The following is a 22590-nucleotide window of genomic DNA, read 5'->3' on the forward strand; positions in this document are numbered from 1 at the left end:
TCGGGTATGCCTTTTGGGTTAACTAATGCTCGTGCCACATTTCAAAGATTAATGAGCCATGCTTTCAAAGAATATCTTAGGAGTTTCTTGGAAGTATATATGGATGATCTATGCATACATTCATCAATCCGGGTTGATCCATTTGAACACCTCAAAAAGGTATTCGAAAAATGTAGACTTTATAGGATTTGCTTAAATCCTGAAAAGTGCACATTTATGGATAGACAAGGAAAAATTCTTGGACATATAGTGTCTAAAAATGGCATAGCTACTGATATGGATAAAATTCATGTTATTGCTAATTTGCCTAAACCGACAACACTCAAGGGGATTCAAGCCTTTATGCGACATTGTGGATATTACAGACGGTTCATTTACATGTACGCTATAATTGCAAAACCCATGTATAGCTTGATTACACACTTTGAATGGACTCAGGTGTGTGAAGAATCTTCATGAAGCTTAAGCAAGCTCTCACTTCAGCTTCAATATTGAAAGCACCAGACTGGAATAAGATATTCCACATACATGTAGATGCTTCCAATTTTGCCATCGGATGTATACTAGCTCAAGCAGGAGATGGGAAAATTGATTTTCCTATTTCTTATGCTAGCCGACAGTTGAACATGGCAAAAAAGAATTATACCACCACCAAAAGGGAAGGACTAAGAATAATCTATGCCATAAAAAAGTATAGGCATTATCTATTAGCAAACAAATTTGTGTTCTTTGTGGACTACCAAGCCTTATTGTACTTGGTCAACAAGCCATGCAACATAGGAAGAATAGTGAGATGGTTCATCATTCTTCTGGAATTTGATTTCACTATAGTTGTGAAAAAGAGGACCACTCATCAAAGAGCAAATCATTTATCAAGGATTGTTTCAGGAGAACCACCTAAGGGAGTGGACGATGATCTACCAGATGCATATCCGCTCTTCGTAGAAATGATACCTCGATGGTCGAAAAACTTGGTATCATTGATGACCATAGCTCAAGTGGATTCACAAATACCACTTCCTATCACAATGGGATTAATTAAGCAATCGACTATGTATCAATTACTAGCTGGAAGGCTATACAAAAGAAAGTCAAGATGAAATATTGTTTTTATGCATTAGTGCTGAGGAGAAAATCCAATACGTAAGTCAAGCACATAGTACCATAGTAGGACTTCACTTTGTGGAAGATCAAACTATGCGACGGATCTTGAGACTTGGAGTATTTTAGCAAACTATGATGAGTGATGTTCATTCTTTTGTGAAAAATTGTTCTCAATGTCAAAAACAAACACCCATACCTCATGTAGCATTGTTCCAAATGTCACTTGTTCCTAAGTGGAGTAACTATCTAGTTACTTACTTATCAAGCCAAACATTTCATGAGGATATGAGTAAATGCTGTCAAAGAGCAATTGAAACGGAAGCAAGAGACTATGCTCTTATAAAAAACCAATTGTATCGGAGAGGTAAGATCAACATCTGCGTCTTTGTGCAAATGAAGACGATTATATTCCCATTATAGAACAAGCACATGCTGGATTAGCTGGAGGTCACTTTTCTAGTGAGACCACCACAAGAGTAATCTTAATGGCAGGCATTTGGTGGCCAATATTTTTTGCAGATGCCAAAGAATATGTTCGAAGGTGTGATGCATGTCAACGAGCAAAAATGCCAGCTCGTGTAGATAGCATGCCCTTAAGACCAATGATGGGGGTTAGAGATTTTGCAAAATGGGGTATAGATTTTGTTGGGCCAATACATCCACCTGCTTATAGAACCCAAGCTCAATATATCATTGTAGATACGGACTATTTGACCAAGTGGACCGAGGCTAAAGTAACTCAAAAGAATGATGCCAGAACCACCACCGCATTCTTATATGAGTATGTGTTCACAAGATATGGACTGCCAATAGAAATAGTCAGTGATAGGGGAACTCATTTCCTCAATGAGGTAATTAAGCATCTGCTTAATGAATTTATGGTCATCCATAACAAATCAGCTCCATATCACCCACAAGCAAATGGACAAGCTAAGCATACGAATAAAATTCTTAGCTCGATATTGACAAAAGTGGTTAGTTCAAGAAGGACAGACTGGGAAATGAATCTCCATGCTGCTCTATGGGCTTATCGAGTTTCATTCAAAACAGCTTTAAATGTAACACCCTTTAATATTGTTTATGGTCTTGATGCCATATTGCCAATAGAATTTCTATCGCCGACACTAAGGGTAGTTAAGAATCTTGAGTGGACTGGACATGAATTGTCAGAAAGACTTGAAGATTTAGAAAAGCTTGATGAGCAAAGGCTAACTGCTGTAGCTCACATCTATGCACAAAAGTGCAAAAAAAAAAGTTTTTTGATTTCTATCTAATTACAAAAATCTTCAAAAAAGGGGGCTTAGATTTAGTCTATTCCCTTAAGCAACACATTTCCAAATTTAAGAAAAAGGAAAACGGACCGTTTATCATTGAAGATGTATCTCCAAGTGGAGCAATTAAGTTGTACACCCTAGATGGTGAACCAATGGCTAATTGGATTAGTGGATGTCGTTTAAAGAAGGACAATTTGCCACTAACCAATGAATTGCTAGAAAGCATGCATGCAGCTAAGCAAAGAAACATAAAATGACAGCAGGTTATTGATGAAGCCGAAGAGGAAGCTTGGCTTTGAGTACTTAAAAGGAAAGCTGCTCTCAAAAATCAACAAATACCTATTCCCATCAACACTCTGAAAATAGATGATTAACAATAAGAATTGCAAAAAGATGCAGTGTCAACAGATGATGAATGGTTAAATGGAATGGACCTTCGTATCAAAGTACAGCTGAACAATCATAACACAAATGCATTGGTCGATATAGGAGGTCGAGCAAATGCAGTCAGTTATCCCACATACAAGAAAGCAACAAGTCAGTCTTTGACAGCAAGAATAGCGACAGAGCAATCAATCTTCTCCATCCTATCGACAAGCAAATGCTACAAGTAGCATGCAAGGAGTCATGCAAATTTGGGTACCAAAAGCACAGCTTAAGGATAAGCCGATATAAATTTGGGTGCCCAAAACATCATCTATTGTACCAAAGATGGTTCCAAGGTTCAAAACACAAAGAGGAGCATCTCCGAGCAAGGGACCTAACACGAAATGGATTTGGAAGAAGAAGCAACACTTATCTTCCCCGCAAACTATAAAACCAATCAAGCAATGGAGAGTTAAGTCTCAAAAGACTTAACCACACCATTCTGCACAAAGCAAACCAAGATATCAATGGCGGGTAAAAGCTCGACAACAGTCATTATTGATACCAACAACTTAGGAAATTAGCATGCCAAAGCATCCTGATGGGACAATCAAGCAAAGAGCACACAAGCTACAAGATTTGCTCTTGGAAGAAAACATCAGAAAACCTCGACATTAGAAACCCTTGAGTTAATTACTCAAGACCCAACTCTTATACAACATAATGGTTTTAACTGCGTTGATCTTCAAAGCATGGTAGAGCCAACCAAGGCTATGCATAGACACGATTGTTCAACCCATGCACACAGTCGTCCCGAAGTACTCCATCTAGGAGGGGTGGAAGGGAACTAAGTCATTAAGGGAAATGTTTGAAGAGGGAGGAAAAAAGTTTGATGTTAACGTGTGATTTTTTGCAAAATTATTTAATAATGCCCTTACAAATCATCAAGAAGGGAAATTTAACTGATAACATCTCCCCGATGAGCGTAAATAGTGTATATACTATCAAAAAATCATCAAAAAATGATCTTTTTTGATTAATTTTTATCATTTTTCTTGATATTGGGACTTAAAAATGGAGAAACCCAACAAAAAAACAATAAAGCTGTGTTTTTCAATGGATTTTTCTAATTATTGGATTTTCACTTTGCTTTTTTAGCGTATTTTGTTATTTTCTTTGACTTTGTCAATAAACATGTCAAAAATTAATAATAAATAGCAAATGAGCTTAGATGGAAAAATTGAAGATATGCGGATTAGATGGACAAGGCAAATAGACATAAAAAATTTCAATCAAATCGGTAGATGGAAGCGGAAAGCCTAAATTAGGCGGCCAAACCTACTTTTGCAGAATTCTTGCAAAATGAGCTACAGGAAGCCGATTGGAGAAATTTTTGAGTCTAACATAGATTTCACGGCTTAGTAAGACTAACGGGGAAATTTGCGGAAAAATGGTTCGGGAAGTCCGCATATAGATACCCAAGGTAGTCTAAAATCACCTCATTTCCAGTTGTCGCCTTTGGAGAGAGAGCTTTTTGACCTTCTTCGTGCACATTTTATGGAGTCCACAGTTGCCCAAGACATGAGGGTAAGTTCTATACTTATCAATGATCCATTCTATACGGCCACTAGCTAGTCTCTACCCCAGAAAAAAAACCCTAGAATCCGAGCAGTGCACGAAGACCTATGACCAAAAATCTATTATAGCGGCCCGTGAGCTCATCCAAATCATACGAGACTTGAACTGCAGCATGCCCCAACATAATAGAACACTTCTATATCACCAGTTGACCATTCGGCAGGGGTTGAGGGGCGTCCCAAGTAGAAAAGCTAGGTTTTTGGCAGATGCCAGAATTGGATTCTAATTCCACAGATAGCTTATAAACTGGGTCTATACACAATTTATATGGTTAGTTTCATAAAATCAATCAAGGCAAGCCCTCGGAAAGCAGAAAACCGCTCAAAGGCTACAAAGCGTCAAATTTGACATACGAAGTCAAACTAACTCCAAATGGGCCAACATTGGATGAGTTGCTTCAGGACTATGTAGCGGACAAGTCCATAGACTCAAAAGTGACTAACCAACTCCACTGGCCATGTAGTCACAAAAATTGGCGATTTCAGAGTCGACAAAGCACGAAGTAATGCCGGCAAAACAAAACTTTATCAAATTCAATTTAGGACTTGTTTTAGGTGTATAGAATATGTTTAGGTCAAAATTTTCAAGTTTTGCAAAAAAACGTTGACTGATATAAATAATCACGATTATTTACTTGCTACATGCCACATTTCAAGTATGAGCCAAATTGATCAATGATAACTTGGAAAATTGTCAAAAAAATGCAAAGAAGTCCTTTCAAACCAATTTCTGAGTTATCAGTCACATTTTTTGATCCAAATCACCTCATATCACATACACAGTGTCTACATCATGCCTAGAACCAAATTGCACCAAAATATGCTCATTTTGATGAAAAAGTTAATAATCGCGATTATTTACTTTTTTTGCCAAGATGGGGGGAAAATGCAACTTTGCCTTCATGGGACCAAAGCATATGATGTCCCAAGCCCACTGACCAAGTTTGAACAAATTTTGAGCTCAACATCTCAAAATTCCCTTATATCTACCGTTTCAGAGACGAAAAGCCTAAATCTGGCACCATTCTCACCTGTGCAATCAAATGAGCCCACACTTCACTCAGAGTATCTAATTGATATATATTTCAAGCCCATGATGCCAAAATACAAAATGTTGAAAAATCCATCAGCTGTAAATAATCACAATTATTTACTTTTGTTGCAAATTTTTGCCTGGACTTTATGATTTTGATCTTTATATGTTTTTATGCATCTATGCATGTTCAAAAATTTATTTGAAACAAATTGAACTCAATTTGTCAAACTGAAAGACATTTCAAAGCGAAATTTGCCAAATTTTCTAACTTTGGCACTCTATTAACTTAACAGGAGCAATGCAAGCTGCGGAGAAGGCCAAGAAGAGGGTCACTCAAAAAGAGAAGTTGCAAGAGCTGCCACCATACCAACTGGACCCCAATTCAGTAAAGACAGTCAAAGCAACATATCTATCCCAAAGAACAACTTGAAGAAAACAACACCACAGTTTTTACAAGCAGATTTAAAAGTGAAGAAGGATATCATGTAGAACTATAGCTGTTGCCAAAACAGGTCTATGATGTCGCGGCAAAGCCCGAAACAACAGAAGCTAATAGAAGGCTTGGACTCAAAGAATTCTATGACCAAGAGCCATGTGGTGTAGATTTTCAAAAATCCTATGAGATTTTGTCTACAATAAAAGAAGATGGAACAATCCAGATTACTGACCAACAGGGGCAGAAGGTAGAAGTGGTGGTAACGAAAGAGATTGTGGCTGAGGTTCTCAAGTTGCCGACAGAAGGGATGACGATGAGGGCTAGAGACAGAAAGACAGCCAGTACCTTCACCAAGGAGACCACTGTGGCAACCTTTGCTAACCTCATCCAAAAGCAAGTGGAAGAACCACCACGGTTATATCACCAACACTTCCACTTTTTTCACGTAAAGACATGGATCCTCATTACTGCGCTTATAGCCTAGGGAATGCAATGCATCAAACTTTTGATACCATTGTCTAGTTGATTGCTTCAAGCCATAGAGATTTTTCAGAAGCTTATAGACCAAATGTTCCTTGCCCTTTAACACAAACCCTTCAAGTCGGTGCATATAAATCTCTTCCTCGAGATCACCATGTAAGAAAGCTCTAATGACATCCATTTGATCAAGCTCCATATCTTCAGTGGCAACCAAAGCAAGCAACATTCTCAGTGTGGTCATCTTGACCATTGGAGAAAAGATTTCCTAGAAATCGACACCATATACCTTTTGGCAACGGAACAAGTTTTGTTCTTTGCAATACTAGACAGCTCCCTCTTCATAGCATGTTCCCACTAAACCTTATCATTGGCTAGCATAGCCTCCTTGTAACAAGAAGGCTCACCACTATCTGTCAGCAAAACAAAATCCACGTCTAGAACAAAACGTTCTAGCGGATGTGAGACTCTTTGAGATCTCTGCGGTTGATCAAAACTGGTACTAGCTTGTGTAGTAAGTGGCTCGAGAGTTGTCTGGACAAGAGGTGATACATCGGAAAATATCATTTTTCGGAATTCAATCTCTTTCTGGCTGTCTATGCATCTTAGTCTCATTAAAGACAACATCACTGCTACAGATCACTGATCGACTTTTCGGATCACATAACCGATAGCCAAATTGACCATCTACACCATAGACAATGAAGATGCATTTCCTGGACTTAGGATCTAGCTTAGCACACAACTCCTTGGGTACATATGCATAACTTTCACAGCCAAATGTGCGGAGTTTTTCATAAGACAATTTATGTCTTGACCACCATAACTCCAAAGGTACATGTAATTGTAATGAAGCATGTGGTGATCTATTGATCAAGTACACGACTGTGTATAATGATTCAGCCTAAAATGCTTGCGATGGTAAATTAGCTTGTGATAGCATAGACATAATCCGCTCTTGGATGGTCCTATTCATTCGTTTAGCAACACCATTTTGTGAAGGGATATAAGGAGCTGTAAACTCATGCTTAATTCCCCTACTTGAACAGAAGTCTGTAAACTCTTTGGAGACATATTCTCCACCATTGTCTGAGCGCAAAACTTTCAACTTATGTTCAGATTGAGTTTCAACACTAGATAAGAACTTTTAGAAGCAATAAAAGGTCTCATCTTTAGACTTCATGGCGTAGACCCAAACATGCCGTGTTGCATCGTCAATGAATGTAACATAATAGGACGCACCACCATGGGATTTAGAAGGCATAGGCCCACATAAATCACTGCACACAAGCTCTAAGGGTTTTCTTTCTTTGTCAAAAGAATGTGTACGATGTGTCCGTGTTTGTTTTCCATATTGATAGTGCTCTCAAAAGGGAAAATTAGAAAATGACAAAGATGGTAAGTAGCCCAAACGAGAGAGTGTGTCATAAAATCTACTATCTAATATCTAACCAACCCAAATGATTTTCTCATATTAAATTGATCACTTAATGTGGGAGAATAAACGGGAACAAGTGTTAAGATATAGACATGTGCTTATAGATCTATCTCAACACGGGGCCAATGGTAAAGGGGCCCAAATGAGAGATGGTCTATTAAAGAGCAAGGCTAACAAATGGAGCATAAGACCTTAGGGTTAGCTTCATTGAAGACCTCCAATAATGTGTGTAAAAGGCCTTTGACCTTAGGTGGCTGAGCTTGAGGCACGGGAACCCGACCCAGCTCAAGGTGCTTGTCCTGCTTGATGACGAAGGCGCTTGAGATGCTTCATGATTGAGGTGCTTGAGATGCTTGAGGTGCTTAATTATTGATATGCTTGAGATGCTTGAGGTGCTTGACATGCTAGGGTTGCACTTGAGGTGAGAACCCAACCCAAGCTCAAAGTGCTTATGAGCCAAGCTTGTGGTGGGAACTAGGCCTATGCATGAGGGGCTTGAGGTGTCAAAAATTCAAAGATTCAATCCCTACAAGGAGGTGACGAGCCCTACATGAGGGGGATGAGAGAGAACACCCACACACTCACACAAGGCATGCATGGTACAAAGAAAGCAAAAGGGACACTTGTCAAGTTCCTCCTCATGTTGCCCTCATGGTGTGCCTAAAGCCTATTGGTTGGCCACCCAAGGGGTCCAATAATAATTTAGGAGATTTAATTAAATGATTTAGCATTTATCTAGCCCTCTCTCTCAAAGGGGAAAGGGGGACACTTGTCTCAAGGCTACCCTTGCTGCTTGTAATGCCTCCTGCTTGTGATTGGCTAGGCTTGGAGGGGTCCAATGAGCTTCAAGCATGAGCTACAAGGGGGGGTCGACCCAAGCAAGCTAGGGGGTTGCTTAGTGGGTATACTCACCCACACACACTCACAAACACTCTCATTGTGTGCTATGCAAAGTGCAAGAGCTCCCTCTCCTTCTCCAAGCAAGTAGAGGTTGAGAGACTACACCAACACTCTTGGATATGGAGTGCAAATCCAACCAAGAGCCATGCTTCAATGCTTAAGCTTGCCATCTCCTTCTTGTTCATTACTATGCTATTGTGTATGCTAGCAACAAGAGTTATGATAAGTGAGGAACTAATTCTTTCTCCTACGAAATGTTTCTTCTTCCTCTTTCCTACCCTCATTCCCTGCTAGCTCTCTCCACCTTCGAAGGTGTTTGAGGTCTTGGGACTGAGGCTTGGGATAGTTAAAGCTTTCTTCAAGTTTATGTTATGTTTGTGATTCATGAAGCTTTCCATCTTCATTGCATCACCTAGGTCACAAGGAACACAAAGATTGTATTGTAACAAGTCTCTCTTAATGGGAGAAATCATAATACAAATGCCTATTGGAGGGGGGACCGGCTTCACATAAATCCGGTCCTCAACTGTTGTCATGTTCTCTAAATTCTCTCTCTTGCAAAAGTATTGTTCATGCCAAGTTAGCTAATTGCTATGATTATGTTGCTATCTTCAATTATGTTCACCCGCTATGCTCACAAAGTCATTTCTCAAAAGTACTCTCATTAATTTCCTCTACTCTCAAATTAAATAGGCCAATTCCATTACATTGGTATCAGAGCATTTGGTTTCTCTTTTCTTGCTTAAGAAGAGAGGTCCTTAAGTAGCCTATAAATGGTTGATGTTGTTAATTATATTAGGGTAAGTGGAACTGGGATCTATTATCGGTTTTGTTGAGCCCACTATGTGGGGGATGGTGCACACCTCGGGAGCTTTGGACTTAATAATGGAGTCTTTTTAGACTTGCCTATGGCTTTACCATTATTGAGCCATAAGAAGTTCGAAAGGAGCTAGCCCTCGGCAACTCTGCTATGTTAGACCTACTCCTCTACTCTCTATAATTAACCACTTCGAGCCGTGGGTGTAGATACTTAAGAGCCGATTTTCAAAGGCTAAGAGGAGTGGCAACTAAGATTTTGAATTGCCAAAGCATACACTAAGTACATACATAAATTTTGTTAACATGGCTGACAATAATCAAGAGAGTAGAATGAACATTGATAGCTTTGATTTTGCACATGAATGTGCTAATGATGATGCTCCCATATTTGTGAATTATCTCGTCACTAGGTTGCAGCAAGCTATGGGCAACCCTGCTTTGCAAGCCGAAGTTACTCAACAACTTCGTGCTTATGGAATTTCCCTTCCTCTCCAAGAGGAGAGAGAGCTGAGGAGGCCTCTTGAAGAGACCCCCAAAAGAAGACTCTCTCCCATTCGAGAGGAGGAATCCAAAGAGCAAGAAAGCAATGAAAGTTTAAGTTCCTCTGAAGATGTGGCTCCACGAAGACGGCGGTCTAGACGATCGCCCACTCCTCCCAAGAGGAAAAGATCAACACATAGTCCTTCTCCTCATCACTCTGAAAGGCAAGAGAGGAAACAAAGGAAGAAAAGGGCTAGGAAGAGGTCACCCTCTTCCCCTTCTTCTTCATCTGCCTCCTCTTCCGACGAAAGTTATGGCTATTTGCCTAGAGAATACAAAGAGGGGAGGACATCACAAATCATTTCCTGCATGGCGAAGGTCACAAAAGCTAAAGAAGTTCAAGGAGGGAGGAAAGAGTATCTCTTTTCTCACCTATGATGGCACCTTTGGTGCTACCGACAAAGTGTTGGCTTTCATCCAGCAATTTGATGCGGCCTTTGGAGACGAGGGCTTCACAAAGTCCTCCAAGCTACGCCATGTAGCTATGCAATGGCGTAGCTATGCACTTCCAAAAATCAGCTCGTCAATGGTGGGCTAGCCAATGGTGAAGCCCCAAAGACATGGAAAACTCTACGAGTTTCCATCATGAAGCAATTCCTTGCAAGCGATGCAAAGGACAAAGTGCTTACCGAATGGCGCAACTTGAAGCTCCTCTCCCATGAGTCTATCCACAAATATGTAGACAAGTTTTGGGATTTACATCTCAAGGCTACTGTCTTTCAAAAGATAGCCTTTGCCGAGCAAAGGAAGCAATTTTGTGTGGGATTACCTGAAGAGATGGCCGAATACATCAACTCTCAACGGCCTGGTACTATTAGCGAAGTAATCCATCACACCATGGTTGCTTCACGCATCAATTTCCATCAAGGGGTTAGACGTAATTTCAAGCCCATGGAAAACAAATACAAAAATGATGCAAAGGGGAAAACCAATGTTCAAAATACTTCCCAAGTCAATTCCAACAACAACAACAATCTGTCCAAGGAGAAGGGAGTTTACAAAGGTAAAAACAAAGGGAGTTTACAAAGGTAAAAACAAACTCTCTCCTGAAGAGCTTGAAGCTTTTCGCAAGGACCATAAGTGTTTCAAGTGTGGGGAGCAAGGACATGGCTATCGTTCTTGCCCCAAGAAGAATACTCGTAGCATAGGACTTTTAGTGTCCCGTAGGATTCTTGCCTGTTGTGTACCTTAATTGAGCCTTGGGAAACTTTAGCAAGACCCAATCATTTTGTTTAAAGTCTAGGGATCTACTATGCTTATCAGCAGTAGCCTTTTTCCTTTGCTGAGAGATGGATATAGCATCCTTAATCTTTTGAAAAGATTCTTGCAGGTCCTGGCTATATTCATTTGCAGCAAAGATCTTCCCATGTACCTTGAGTAGCAAGGGACTTTTTGATCTTCCCTCTATCACCTCAAAAGGTGCTTTTTTCATGGAAGTATGTACACAGTTATTGTAAGCATACTCCACCAAGGTAAGTAATTCTCCCATTGGGACTTTTGATCTACTTGTGTGACATAAGCTTTAAGTAGATCAAGAATAGTTAGGTTGGCTATTTAACTTTGGCCATTTGTTTGGGGATGATAGGCTGAAGAGAAGTTTAGCCTTGTACCTAAATTCTCAAAGAGACCCTTCCAAAAATTACTGTCATTCTAGGATCTCTATCTGATACTATGGACATTGGCAAGCCGTGGTACTTGAAGATTTGTGATATAAAGAGGGTTGCCATTTGATGGGCTTTGATAGTCTTTTTGACAGGTATGAAATGTGCTTGTTTTTCTTTTTGACAAGTATGAAATGTGCTTGTTTTTTAAACCTGTCTACTATCGTCTATATTCCTATATTCCCATGGATAGACTTGGGCAATCTAAAGATAAAATCCATGGATATGCTCTCCCATGGTGAATTAGGGATGGCAAAGGTTGAAGCAATCCAGGCTTCTTCCCTCTATCAAACTTCTTCTTTTGGCATACCACACATTGTGAAACATACTCTTGTATGTTTGCTTTCATGGCAGGCCAATAGAAATATGTTTCTATCCCTTTTAGGGTAGACTAAATCCCTCTATGTCCCGCATAAGGAGGAGCATGAGATTCATACATTACTTTCTCACGTAGTAAGTTAGTAACGCATAGTCTATTTCCATAGACAAGATATCCATCTTGTAGGATAAATGGTTCTTCCTTCTTCCCTAGTGCAAGGGCTGAAATCACATCTCTAAGTGTACTCATCTATCATAGAAGACAGATCATGGTGATTTGCTATGGATACCGCATTCACTCTCGGTCATCCTGAGAGTGCATCGGCCACTTGATTATGCTTGCCAACAATGTGAGCAATATGAAAATGAAATTGCAAAAGGAAATTTTCCCACCTCATTTGTTTGTTGGAGAGCTTGGTCTGTGTCATGAAGTAAAGGCTTTGATGATCCGCCCACAGAATGAAAGGAGTCCCCAATAAATAGTGCTTCCACGAGTGTAGAGCATGTAGAACTACTAAGAGTTCCTTCTCATATATGCCTAGATCTTGCTCAACAGGGTTGAGCCTTCGACTTTCATAGGCTATGGCATGCCCTTCTTGGAGCAAAACAGCTCCAAGGAAATCACCACAAGCGTCACATTGGACCTCAAATGGCTTTGAGAGATTCGGCAGTGTAAGCACAGGTTGAGAAATAAGCTTCTCTTTAAGCCGCTTTCAAAAGCATTGTTCTCCTTGGTGGACCATATATATCTAATGTTTTTCTTTGTTAGGTCATGTAATGGTCTCGCGATTTGTGAGAACTTTTCTATGAAGCGTCTATAGTATGCTTACATACCTATAAAGCTACTTAGTTCATGCAAATTCCTTGGATTAGTCCATCCTTTTGTTACCTACAGCTTTGATGGATCCATTTGGATGCCATCTTGAGAGATAATGTGACCTAAATACTGGATTTCTTGTAAGAAAAAATCACTTTTCTTTCGATTAATATAAAGTTTATTCTCTCCTAAAACTTGAAATATTACGTGGAGGTGTTGTTTGTGTTCATCTAATGAATTAGAGTAGATGATTATATCATCAAAGAACAATCAAGTAAAGGTTCAATGAGGCCTGAATAGCTTCTCCATCAAGCAGTTAAATGTGGCTGGTGCATTGGTCAAGCCAAAAGGCATGTCAATGTACTCATAAAGACCAAACGTAGTGCAAAACATGGTCTTTACTATGTCTTGGTCAAAAATTCTTATTTGATGGTAGCCACTTTTTAGGTCAATCCTATTGAAGTAGGTTGACCCTTGTAGCTTATCAAATAGGTCTTCTACCCGTGGAACGGGAAACCTATTCTTGATAGTGATCCTATTCAGTGCTCTATAGTCGACATACGTATGATATGTGCCGTCTTTCTTTTGCACCAATAACACGGGTGAACAAAATGGAGATGAGCTAGGCCTTACCATGCCTTTCTCAACTAACTCATGCACTTGCCGCATAATCTCCTGTTGTTGAGCTTGGGAAACTCTATAAGGAGTTTTATTAGGCAGTGAACTTCCTGGAAGAAGTTCAATTGCATGGTCATCATTGCCTCATTTGGGAGGTAGTTCACAAGGGAATCGTCAATAAAACCATCTTGAAACCCCTTGAGGAAATTGGATAACTCTAATTCCTTTTGATTATTTATATTTTCTTTTGCTAAAGCATTAGGTTCATTTTGAGAATCTTTAACAAAAATCATGTACATGGAAATAGAGCTCTTTAGTGACTTATTGAAAGCTTGCTTATGTACAAGAGGTATGGTACTACCCAACTCCTTAGCATCTATGTACATATCTTTTTCCCTGAACCTGAATTAGATTTGCTTTTCAGGGAGTTTAACATTGGCAGCCATGCAATCAAACCATGATGCCCCTAGGATTACATGCTCGTGCTTGAGAGGAGAGATAAAGAAATCTTCCTTGTTCACATAGCTTTGGACATGGAGCCTCAATTTCCCAATTAAGGGAGTGACTGAGACTTCTTGCCCCTTGAAAGCACCATCGGCAGGTAGGACATCTCCCATCTCATAGGCTTGGATGCCTAGCTTGGTGGCCAACTTTGTGGATATGAAATTGTGAGTAGAACCAAGGTCAAAGAGAATAAAATCATCGTATTCTCTTACCTTTCCCCAAGCATGGCATAGAGGAGATCCTTTGTGATGAGTATCCTCTTCTTGAATTTTGACCAAGGTAGCTCTAGGAGGCTCATTACGTGTATTTTTGTGGGGACAAGCACGATACGCATGCCCTTGCTCCCTACACTTCAAACAATGGTTATCTTTTTGATAACACTCTAGCTCTTCAGGAGAGAGTTTACTTTTGCCTTTATAAACTCCCTTCTCCTTAGCTTTGTTGTTGTTGGCATTGCCTTTGGGAGACTTTTGGACATTGTCCTTCCCCTTAGGCTCGTTGCGGTCCTTGTTTTTTGTGGTCTTAAGATTTCTCTTAGCCCCTTGTTGGAAATTGATTTGTGAAGCCACCATGGTATGGTGTATGACTGCAGATATGGTGCGTGACCTTTGGGAGTTAACACACTCCACCATATCCTTAGTTAAACCTGCACAAAGTTGTTGTTTTTGCTCTCCAAAATCCATCTTTTTGAAGACAGTGGCTTTGAGATGTAAACCCAAAACTTGTCTACGTATTTGTGAATGATTTGTAGGGAGAGAGCTTCAAGCTTCACCATTCAGTGAGTACTTTGTGTTTGGCATCGGTGGCCAAAAACTGCTTCATGATGGAAGCTCTTAAATATTTCCACATTTGTAGAGCTTCACCGTTTGCTTGTAGGCTAGACCACCATTGCCTGGCGAACTTTTGAAAATGCATAGCTACATGACGTATCTTTGAAGACTCCGTGAAGCCCTCATCTCCAAAGCCGCATCAAATTGTTGGATGAAGGCCAAGACCTTGTCCGTAGCACCAAGGTGCCATCATAGGTAAGGAAAGAGACGTTCTTTCCTCCCTCTTTGAACATTTTGAGCTTGGATGACATCTTCCATGCGGAATAGGATTTCCTATGGCCTCTTCTTTTAGGTGGTTCAAGAGCTGCACCATCACTTTCTTCAGAAGAGGAAGAGTATGAGGAGGATGGAGAAGAGGGTGACCTCGTTCTCGCCTTTTCCTTCCCTTGTGCTTCCTTGTATGCACCATCACTTTCTTCAGAAGAGAAAGAGGATGAAGAAGATGGAGAAGAGGGTGACCTCTTTCTCGCGTTTTTCTTCTCTTGTTTTCTCTCGTCCCTCTTTGAAATATGGTATGGAGAAGTGTGCAATGGTCTTCTCCATTTAGGGGGTATTGGAGAGCATTTTGCCCACCATCTTTGCGGAGCCATCTCCGCCGAGGTGACAGAAGACTCACTTCTTTGTCGTTATTTCGGTGAGGGCTCTACCGTTGAAACTTGGGTTCTCCTTTGGGAAGGAGATGCGTCATTGAGTAGTAGATTTTTGAGCCCTTCGTACAGATCCTCTTCTTCTTCCCTTATCGCAGAGAGACCTATTTTGAAAGTCTCACAAGGAGGCTTCCTAGGTACTCTCTCTTGTTGGTGGGGAGTTTGTAGAATACCATGGGTGCGCAATTGTTGTAGCACTTTGCCTTGGAGGGATGGGTTGCCCAGGGCTTGTTGTAGCCTAGAAACATTCTTCCTAGCATTATTACATGCCATTTTAATTATTTGAGATAGAACATCTTTCAGTCCTAATTCACCTTCTAGGGGTATATTCTCATAGCATTGAGTAATATGTGCTGAGAAAAGATGGAAAATCTATTTAGGGAGGTTAAGAGTAATCTCTGCGGAGTATTTTACTAACCAGAAAGGGTTGTAGTGTATTTGAAGAAAGTTATAGAAGATTGTTTGCTTAAAAGCACATACAAATTCAAATTTTGCAAGTACAAGGCCAAGGCAAAGGGTGATATCTTTGGTAAATTTAGTAAATATACTATTTGAGGCATCATGTATCCATTTGAATTTATGCATACGAATTTATAGGTGGGGAAAAATACTAGAAGTTTTGTATCCCGAAGAAAACATCCCAAATTCCCTAAGTGTCTTGAGATATTATTAGTGACCTCACCTAGATGTGTTAAGTGGTGTGAATTCCTTCTTAGAAACCAGAGAGTGAGCTTCTTTCAAAGGTAGGTTTTTACATATAAGAGTGGGACAATTGGAGCTTTTATCCAGTCCTACTATGAACCAATTCTTTGCAAGCTTTTGAAAATCAAGAGCCAGTTGTGGTGTGATCCAAGAGCTTTCCATAGACAACCATTTACATGGTATGAGTGAGATTTTTAGGAAAAAACATTGCTCCACCAATTTTGGTAAGTCCAATAGGACTGTCTTCTCCAGTTGGAGAGTATTGGCAAGGTCAGTTAAACAGCTAAGTGAAGTTGATAGAGCAAGATATGGGTTTTTGGGAAAGTTAGGCATGTGATTAAGTCCTTTAGCCATGAATTTTTGAACTATGGTATCTTCAATAATACTAAGATCACAAGTGCAGACATGCATGGCATAGGTATGAAAATCTTTACAAAATGGGATAAATTTGTCACAAGCACATTTATGAATGGAGTTCTGTCGTAAAAAATCATTACTGTAAACCAAATTCTTCATAGGTTGTTGATATTTCCAATCAATAATTACATGATCAAGTAATTCATGATTTCCAAATAGTAAGTCAAAGCTCTCACAAAAAAGTGTCTTAGGGTGTATACAATCTAGAAGCTCATTTTGAAAAAGAGAATGTTCATAAACATAATCTTTGCAAGAATTTTTTCTGTTGAGATGCCTCCTTCCACATGGACCCATAGCAACCTACATATTCATAAGTGATTATAAGTCAAGAAGGTGTCAGATAGGAGTGTTTCTACCTCTTCCTCTAGTGTAGCTACCAGATTTTTCTCTATTAAAATTAGAGGAAGAGCTAGGTGTCAGAAATGAAGTAAATGAATTGGGGGTGGTAAGAGAATAAGGTCTTTTAAGCGAGGAGTCATCATCATCCTCAATACATGGCTTGAGTAGACCAGTGATAATCTTAACACCTTTGTAGTTAGCATAAGTAGTCAGATATATCCCAGATTCATCAAATTTCAATTCCTTTAGGGTATCCAACATTAGCCCACGAAAGATGTTGAAAGCAATTTGAGGAATCGTTATTTGTTTATCTTGGCCACCTAACCAAGAACAAATAAGGGATAGATGGAAGTCCATTGGCTTTTTGGGGAAGAGTAGGTCCAAATGGTTGAGGATAAACCAGATAGCATGATCAAACCACATAATGTTGGATTCGCATGATGCTTTAGGGTCAAGAAATTTGCAAACACGTTTAACATATGGCCAAAAACATTCCAAATGGATTTTGTGTAGAAATCTGGATCACTTTTGGCAAAATCCATGTTCCCTTTGTTTTTGAATGTATAAACCTGTATTGGAAGAGCATTTGGAGTGGTCAATATGGTTGAGGTTGAAAGGGGCTTTAATGAGTTCCCTTTTTTTTTGCGTCAACGATCCTCAACAGTGGAGGCAGGATGATTAGCCAGATACACCCACGTTTCACAAAGAATTGGTGCCAAAAAAGATTTGTTAGATAGGACCCAAAGCTGATGGTCCACACATTTCAATTTGTCTAACTGATAGGAAAGGAAAACCTTGGATATTTTTGGTACCATTTCTAAAAGGTTAGAGTCACTAAGGGAGCAAAGATTACTCTGAAATTCCTTGACAGCTTTGAGTGCTGCACTATCTTTACAAAAGATACCATCGGTCTGAGGGATAGTTGGAGTAGCAAGGGTACTGATCAAAGAAGGATTGAGGCCACATAATTTTTTCAAAAAGTTAGATAATTCAGTCCCAGAAGAAGAAAATAGGGCAAGCTCTTGCTAATATTGTACAAAGACTGTAGGTAATTCGTCTATGTACTGGGAAATCATATTAACCCCATCTTTGGAGTCCTTGTCCAAGGTAGCTAGAATCTTGACCCGATCAATAAAAGACAACATGTGCAAGATAGATAGATTTTTATATGTGGCGAGAGCAGAATCATATATTAATTGTGAAGCATCCAAACTGCCAATACATATGAGGACAAGAGAGGTTGCCACAGAGAGGGGCTCAGAAGATAATTCCAAGCCTAGCCAAAAAAGGTCTAGTTTTAAAAGCTAAGATTTTACTAAAGCGTGGTCCTTTATGTAAAACCTAATCTGCTCTAAAATCCTTGTATGCTTCTCTAGGTCGTAGTTTACTCTCATGCGAGCTATCATTTTAAAATGTTTGTGATCCTAAAAGAAAAAATATATATATACACAATCAGTCTTGTGGGTTGGGCCTGCAATCCTTAAACCGGCAAAGTTAAAGACTATAACAGCCATGAGCAGGTAACTAGAATATTAGCCTATGAAGGACCACCTAACACCAGCCAACCAATCAAGGAATTACAAACTGTGGGTCCAACTTAAAACTAAGATTCAAGCTAGTATTTAAAGCCAACGTCCAAAAGGAATGGAAAAACCCTTATGTATAGGATGTGTGTGTAGCTATTTTTACTTAAATAATAAGACATAATTGAACTTTAACATTCAAAAGACAGTTGGCTTTAGAGAAAAGGCCATGATATGTACAAAAAAACTCATTCTTAGAATTATTATTGTACATGGCTTATGAGAATGAAGCCTCATTCCATTATAAATTGATAGTAGAAGTTCTTAACAAGCAGTAAGAGCAAGTGTAATCATGGACATACATTTTCTTTAAGCCAAAAAAATTCCAAGAAAGGATAGAGTCCTCACTTGCATCCATCCAAACAAGACAACACATACATTAGCCTTGGATGTGTTTTATAGGTGTCAATGGAATATATTAATTGTTATACATGTCCAACTTACAACTTTTAATTTAAAATCACTTTCCAAAGTTTTTCAAAGTATTCCAATTTTGTTTGTTAAAAAAAATTACTAAACCCAAAACTATATTATAAGTATGGTCCCTATCTTTTAATTGTACCTTAAATCAAACACATTACCAGAAGGCCGCCATCCTTTCCAATCCAAATGTCTAATTCTCTATAGCAACTCACTATTCTTCAATATCAAATTTTACCAAATTTGTCAGGCACTAATTCCTTTTTTTTAAAAAGTACTATGAAGCTATTAAGTAGCCAAAAAAGAACCTTTAAATACCTCTTATCAACCCCTTCTAATTGGCAGTAAAAGGTAACCAACTCGGTCATGTTTATCAAACTTAACCGGAATATATAAGTCCATTTGGGCTAACTAAATCGCACTTCTTTAGTTTCTATGTCCCAAGTCTTCTTGTACATTTTTATCAATCTTTCCTCCAAGTATATTGCATCAAACTATTGAACGAGGTGTTAAAAACTTCCAAAAAACAAAAAATAGCACAATACCCCATCCTTCTATGTCAAAAACGAGCTAGAACTAAGATGTTAATGCATCAAAAAATCCTTTTACAACTTGTCTTAGCAAAAAAATCTAACAAATACCCATATTTGTTTATAGTCCTGTCAACATATATTCCAGATGTCATGCCACATACGATAGTCAACGATATTTTCAGCAAGTGCACCATTCTAATAATGACACAAGGGAAGAAAACCCCCATTAGATTACACAGTAGTATGCAGAGTCTTCTATATGTCAGATACAGAGTTTGGAAAACAGACAGAAATCACATCACTAGTATTTTTTAGTCCCAAAAGGCAAGAGGTCCTACTAGTTATCAAGTATCATAGTTGTGTATAGTATTACCAGAGTCTCCCATTGAAAGTAAAGTATTGACCATAGTTTGCTTTGAATTCAAAATTTATAGCCATAAATCAAACTATCTTGCCTAAACTAAAGGTTTCTCATAGGTGAAACTCAAAGATGTTGTTTTTGATGATGCAAAAGTCTTCTTTAAAATTCTCTCTGCCAAGGTCTGATGTAGTCTTTGTGTATGCCTCTCTTGTCTTTTGCATAATATTGTTCCGCACGAGCTATAATTTCTCCCTGCGTGCAAGTAGATGCTTCTTCTATTTTGCCTATGTTTTGTCGAATTGCCTTTGTTCTATTGTTTTACTGTTTTGTTATTTTTCTTTGTGTTCTTATGCTAAGGTTATCTCAAATGCCACATGTGCTTTTTTAACTTAAAAATCAAGGTGAAAATTTTGTTGATTTGCTTTTAAATTGAGCATTTTGACCAAGCAATTTTTTAGAAAACAAAAAAGAGGACTATCGACAGCCCCCAAACCCCCACCAAGGGAGCTACCTCTTAGACCCCCCCCCCCCCCCCCCCCCCTTCTACTAGGGGTGTTGCCCTTAGAGTGCCACTGGGGGCACTGTCCCATGTACCTTTGTTGGGGGTGTTTCCCAAAGACCTAGACCAAGGACGTTGTGCCTGAACCCCATCGGACCCGCCTTTGGGGTGCTAAGCATGGAGAATTGAAGTGTTTGACCTATGATAAGTATTAGGATGGGTGCTACTATGTCCACCATTTGTTAAAGCTATGTCACATTTAGACACAAGTAGACTTACAACATGAACAAGTAGACTAACAACCTATCATCAACCTATCGTTGCAATATGAAGATTGTTCAATCTTCATTACTTGATTCTTTGAGAGATGTAATGTCCACCAATTGTCCAATATCCACTCCAATGATTCTTGGAGAGAACGAGGAATAAAGGAAGCATACCAAGATTTAGGTTTCAAGATACAAAATATCATCCACATGCACAATCTCAATTCAGCTGAATCCTAGAGATAAGCAACATTCTAGGATATGCTTCAGTGAAACATAGAAAGATGCAAGGTTCACCATTTGTGCAAGCTAGTCATAGGGAGTTGACGAAACAAAGTTCGACACATTGTATGGCCACAATCTTTTGTCCAATCTACCATCTTTACTATCATGGACTCATTGCTCTCAAGATCTCTACCATATGCCGAGCCTATAGTCCATGCCACAAGGTCCAAACTTAAGTAATGCATGGACAATTGATGAATGGTCCAACACTAAGCTCAACTGAACTAGAGAAATCCACAAGGTGTTGGAATTAGGGTTGCAAGAAAACACACACATCTTAGAGAAGACGAAGGAAGCTCAAGGCACACAATAGAAAGTGTATTACTTAGTGTGCAATTAAAATATAAGATAGCCCTAGTGTGATGGACAATGTACGGGGGGAAAAACCTCCTAGTGAGGGAAAAAATGCCTTGACAGTCCTAAGTGTATATGGTAACAAATCCTCCCTAGGAGTGATGCGGTGAACAAGAGCTGGCACATAGAGTAGAGGGAACTGCCATGCCCTGAGGACATGATCAGTCCACAAAGGGGAGTAAGCCCAAAGCTTTGCAAAAAGCTTTGAACTTCTCATGAGACAATGCCTTTGTGAAAAGATTTACAAGGTTGTCCTATGTTGGCACATAAGCCAAGCTAATCTCTTCTGTTGTGAGAGCCTCTCCCCTTGACATAGTGGTAATGCACCTCAGTGTGCTTTGTGCGAGCATGAAAAATTGGGTTCCTCACAACTGTCAATGCGCTCTGACTATCAATGTAGATAGTGTTGGCAATGTCTTGTCCAACACCCAAATCAACCATAGGGCATCTGAGCCATACACACTCAATTGTAGCTGTGAAGACTATCTTGTGCTCAGCCTCACAACTAGAAATGGCCACAGTAGGTTGCTTCTTGCTCAACCATGAGATACATGAACTGTTGAGCATGAACCAAAAACCACTTGTAGGCACTCTTGTGTCAATACAACGAGTCCAATCTGAGTCCAAAAAAGCATGACGGTAATGATTCCCCTTGGGATCAAACAAGCCAAGATGTAAAGTGCCACTGAAGTAGCAAAAAATCCTCTGGATAGCCTGCCAATGCTTAGACCATGGGCTATGCATAAATCTACTGACATGTGAGACTACAAATTGAATATATTTCCTCATGTTGCATGCATAAATGAGGCATCCAGTAGAATTTTGGTAAAGAGTGACATTGGTAGGATCATCAGCATCATGAAGACTCAATTTCAAACATGTTTCCATGGGAGTGGCAATAGGTTTGCAATCCTCAAATCCGAAATTACATAGAAATGTCTCTATGTAACTTGGCTGACACAAGGCATTACCACCATCACGCTACTTAACTTGTATACCTAAGTAATGATGCAACAGCCCCAAATCCTTCTTCTTGAAAGTAGCATTTAAATCAGCCTTACATTCAACAATTTGTCTCTCATTTGGTCGAGTGATCAACAAATCATCCACATAGAGAACGACAATGAGAAGTACATCACCCTCACACTTTACATACAATGTGCTTTTTGTTGGACTGTTACGAAAGCCTTGTTTGACCAAATGAGTTTCACCCTTCTCATACTAAGTGGGAGGAGATTGCTTCAACCCATACAAAGATTTCTTACATTTGTTGTAATGGAAATGGCCTATTAACTTTGACAGTAGCAAAAATTAGAGAAAGTACTTTACTTTGTGAGCATAGAGGGTGAACTTAATTGATGGTAGCAACATAAACATAGCATTTAGTTTACTTGGCATGAACGATACTT

The sequence above is a fragment of the Adiantum capillus-veneris genome, chromosome 1, assembly GCF_014529385.1.
Source record: "Adiantum capillus-veneris isolate H3 chromosome 1, ASM1452938v2, whole genome shotgun sequence".
Classification (NCBI taxonomy): Eukaryota; Viridiplantae; Streptophyta; class Polypodiopsida; order Polypodiales; family Pteridaceae; genus Adiantum; species Adiantum capillus-veneris.